The 4,961-nt window shown below is 35.0% G+C and overlaps 1 pseudogene; it reads right to left on the bottom strand.

Annotated features, from left to right (window-relative positions):
• LOC129678917 (26S proteasome non-ATPase regulatory subunit 11-like) overlaps positions 1-4,961 on the bottom strand; it is a 49,781-nt pseudogene that overhangs the window by 44,601 nt on the left and 219 nt on the right.

The raw sequence follows: 4,961 nt of genomic DNA, 5'->3' as shown, positions 1-4,961 counted from the left end.
TCCTTCCTTCCTTCCTTCCTTCCTTCCTTCCTTCCTTCCTTCCTTCCTTCCTTCCTTCCTTCCTTTAAGACTTAGATCTAACCAATTAAGCTGATCTGGTGAATTGGCCAGCTAAAAGGTTTCAGGTATCTTCTTATTACATTTTACATTGGTACTAGGAATCAAACTCAGGTGCATATATTTCTACAATTATCACTTTACCTACTGAGCTATTCTTTCAGCCTTCTTTTAAGGATGATTTTTATTGCAAAAACTCAATAACAGAAAGGACCCTGCAGCACAAAAAGAAGAGAAACTAAAAAACATGAAATATGTCTGATTCTTGAACCATTTATTGCTTATTACTGTTCTGTTTATTAGTAACATTCAAATATATGGCTGTTTTGAAAAGGGAGTTAAATGGCTACTTTTTAGCTGGTGTTGATATTACAAAATTATCATTGAAAGCAGAGGAAAATTAAATTCATCCTAGGAAGGGGCTGTAAGTATTTAAAACATTGACCCAATCTCTTTTATGTGCCAGAGACTATGCATTGACAATGGCTTCCTATTTAGACATAGATTCAATAAAATAGACAGTTTATTTTACAAGATGATGGTATGGGGTATTGTAGGACACTGTATTTTAAGTTCCTGGCATACATGTAATATGTTATAAAAATTGAAGACTATTACATGATGATATATATATATATATGCATACATAATTATATGCATATATGTGTGTACAATATGTGGCTGTGGAGATCATTCTAGATCCAAATAATAGCCTCATGTACTTACCATTCATATGCTGAGAAGACAAGAGCTATGATAAATAACGTGATATATTGCTGTTCACATACTTAGACATGTCACACAGAATGGCCATTAAAAATTGATTAGTGTTTTGTTAGAAAAGGTTGTAAGAAACGAAGGATAAAAACGCTGTTTCAGGAATTTTTTTAACTTTCAACTTTTTGTTCAAGGTGTTAGACGAAGAACAAGTTTTACATCAACTTCTAATTTTATTTAAAGACTAGTATTGATACATTAGAATAACTACTGTAAAATAAGAGAAAAACTACTAGAATAAAATCTTTTAAGATTTAATAAGATATAGAAAGCAATATGTGAGTGATATATGTGGTCAAAAAAAAAACCTCAGTAAATCACACACAGGAAGTGATATGGCTGAGTGATGGCTATTCTTTTAAAGAAGACTATATTTAAAAGACTTCCAGTTAAAGATACCCTCTGTTATGGCCTGATTACAAAATATCTGCCACAGGATCCTATGTATGAAGTTCAGTCTTTATCTCTCAGAACTCTAATGGAAGTACTGGAAGCTTTTAGACATGGAATATAGTAGGTCACTGGGTTGGTTCCTGGGGACTAGACCTTGCTTTGGCAACTTCCAGTCCCTCCCTGTTTTCCTTCCACCATAACCTGAGATGTTTGGCATCATGAGGCCTAGCATCTCTTTAGGTCTACAGAATCAAATGCAGCTGACCATGAACAAGAGTCAAGATAATCCTTTATACCTAAATTTTGATCTCAAGTATTTTGTTAGAGTTATATACAGTGATTACCATATTCTCTTCAGTATAGGTGGTAGATCCTTGCCAAATCTACCCCAGGTGACATGACTTGGCAAAGATATATTCACTTACAAAAAAGTTGACAATGAGTCTGCAGAACTGAAGCAATCACTACAAACTTTTCAGCAACAACAGAGACTATGATAGTGGCTCTGGATGACTTTGAAAGAGGAAAGAAGTGAACTTTTGCATGTTCTAAGGTGTTTGATAGAAAATAGACACTTGGATTTTGTTTCAAAATATGAATGAGGTATATTAGAAGAGCAACAGAAAATATAAATTTCAAATTATAAGATGAAAAATAAAATAAAGAAGCAACAGTAAAAATAAAAGTATCTTATAAAAGAACATTTCAAAATTTTAAGAGCAATATGCAAATAAAACTATGACTTTATTCTTTGAACTGTATCTAAAATAGACAGTTGAAAAAGATCAACAAAGATGTATGTATCCAGATTCTAAAAATTGGCAAGTGTTAAATTTAATATCAATCACATTAAAACATAACAAAATGTCATTAATGGAAAGAATAATCTTGTAAGCTAAAAACTATCAAACAATAAACTGGATGTCATAATTAATCATTGGGAACTCATATCTCAGTAATGTTCTCCAAATAAGATTGAGGGGGAAACCTGTTTTTTGTTTTTTGTTTTTTTCATACGTGTATCATTAGAGTAAGCATATTTTTGTTGTTTAAACAGACATTTGAACACAAAAAAGAAAAGAAGCAGCTGACAAGATGGCTCAAAGTTTAAAACCTGATAACTGAAGCTCAGTCCTAAGAAACCACTGAATGAGAGAAATCCCTCCTGAAAACTGCCTTCTGACCTCAGTGAGTAGTCACTGGCAACCATGTGCAGGTGTGCTCTTTCCCCCTCTCTCTTTCTCTCTAAGAAGGACATGTAATAAACTAAATAATTTTAAAAGAGAATGGAGATGAAGATGACCTCTAGAAATAAGCTAGTGAATTAACCCTAAGAGAAGACCACCCACAGATCTCTCTCAGTGTTATATCTGGACTCTGAGAATGACCCTGTATGCTGCCACACTGGGCTATTCTGAGTATTTCATAACAAGACATCCACTCTTAAGCTCCGTGCTGCTCATACTAGACTCAGAACCCTGGGCCAGACACAGCCATAATGAATGTTTATGGGATCCACACATCAAATGACAGGGAACACAAAAATAATATCATAAAAAGAGTTATAAGACGAAACTTCATAACTGGTTAATTATAGTTAGGCATTGTGCTAACTGACTGTGATCATAATGCAAATAATTGCATATTATATTAAATAAATTAATTAATAATAAAGGGAAAATACTATCATGACCTTGAAAATCTACATAAGGATGTTTAAATAATGCTTGTTCAAGAAATAATTAAGTGAAGAGAAAATTAAAACAGATATTAAAGACTATTAAAAACAAATTACTGTGCATGACATTTCCACATCTATGAGGATGCTACTTAGAGCAAAATTCATTACTCTAATGCATTTATTAAATAATAGATATGATACAAATAAATCATATAAGCTCAAATATATGAAAAGAGCCAGTGAATAAAAAATGGGAAAGAACTTTTCAGACAAATGGACAAATGCATTAGTTAAGTGGTAGTGATTAAAAATCTACTTGTTTTATTCTAAGCACTGAAACAAAAAAAAGTCAGTAAATCTGTGATAGAAAAGACAAAGAGAAAGGAAAGTAGAAAGATGATGTGCCAGCAGAAGTTCGGGGGCCAAACATCTATAGTATTTTAGTCTAAGATACTGAGTTCATATTTATTCTGGGAGTATTAGAAGAAGCAGGTAAAGTTTCAGCAATAAAGTGCCACAGTTATGTTTGTTACTGTGTAAAGAATAGGGAATATGAACCACCAATACTCAAACTGCACAGGTCAAAAAGAGCACTGATGGTGTGTGTAGGATATCTTGGTTCAGTCAATGTTGAAGCATGTAATCTATGCCATTGAGTAAATTACTCAATTCTTTTCTCCCTTGACAACTCACTTAACCTCTTTTCATATAATGAAAGCCAGTCCACACAGAGGAAGAGTCTGGATTGTTTCCAGCTTAATTCATCCAACTCCTATGTCTGAACTGTGTGGGGTCTTCAGCAATAGGTTTTTATCTTCAAGTTCTAGAAGGCAACCAAGGGCTGCAGCAACAGCCTTTACTGCTTTGGGAGAATACTGTATCCTTCTAAACAAAAACTTCTAGGGAGATTTCTATGCTTAGATGAAGATTTCTGTTAGATAGTGTGTCTTGGAGAAAGCATCAAAGTGTATTTTGGAGGTAGATTCAAGAGTAATTAGTCATTAGTTGAGGGATAAAGGATGGTAGGAAGGTGTTTCACTGATTGAGATAGAAAGCCATTTTTTCTTTTTCCCCCATTTATTTATTTTATTCACTTTACATCTTTGTAGCTCCTTCTCTTTCACCCTGCCAATTTCACCCTCTCTCCCTCTCCCTCCATTTTCCTTGGAAAAGGGGAACTCCCTTTCCCATTCACCCTAGCTCATGAATTTGTATCAGGACTGAGTATGTCCTCTTCCCTAGTGGCCTGTTAAGGCAATCCTACCAGAGGAAAATGATCAAAAACCTAGCAAGTGATTCCATGAACATGCAGTTCCCACTTTCCTTACTAGAGGAGCCACATGAAACCTAAGCTGTCCATCTGCTACATCTTTCTAGGGGGCCTAGCTCCAGTTCATGCAAGGTCCTTGGTTGATGCTTCGGCCTCAGCAAACCCCTCTGGGCTCTGGTTAGTTGGCTCTGTTGTTTTCTTGTGGAGCTCCTGGTACTTCTGGGTCCTTTAGAGAGAGATTTTTCAAGATCAGAATTTTGCAGTCTTCATGTAATGACTCCTAGAAGATGCAGATAATTTGATGTCAAGAAATTCTTGAAAATGTTAGACTGTATTATAGAAGAGGCTATGTGTGACGTATATGAAATAGTGGTGAAAAGCTAATACAGACTGGTAAATGAATTAATTTGGTGTTATCTTTCTTAACGATACCCAGGTTAAGAAAAGTGCTTCAAAATTTCAATAGAGATGTCTAGTCAGCTGCCTTTCGCTACCTTCCAAAGGGGTCTGATATGCAGGACTTACCTACTCCTGTGTTTTTCTGATAGAATTACACTTATGAGAAGCCAAATGTAAATGGAAAGTGAAGTTCTGATTTACCAAACATTGGACAAATTCTAAATGACTTAAGTGTTGGAGTTCTGACTAATGGAAGGTGAATTAGAAAACCTTGTTTAAGGAAAGAGAAGTCTCTTTCTCTCTCTCTCTCTCTCTCTCTCTCTCTCTCTCTCTCTCTCACACACACACACACACACACACACACACACACACACACACACACAC

This window comes from Psammomys obesus, unplaced genomic scaffold, assembly GCF_907164565.1.
Source record: "Psammomys obesus unplaced genomic scaffold, mPsaObe1.curated_primary_1811, whole genome shotgun sequence".
NCBI classification, from domain to species: domain Eukaryota; kingdom Metazoa; phylum Chordata; class Mammalia; order Rodentia; family Muridae; genus Psammomys; species Psammomys obesus.
The sequence above is the reverse complement of the archived record's forward strand: the minus strand, read 5'-3'. Positions and strand labels throughout refer to the sequence as shown.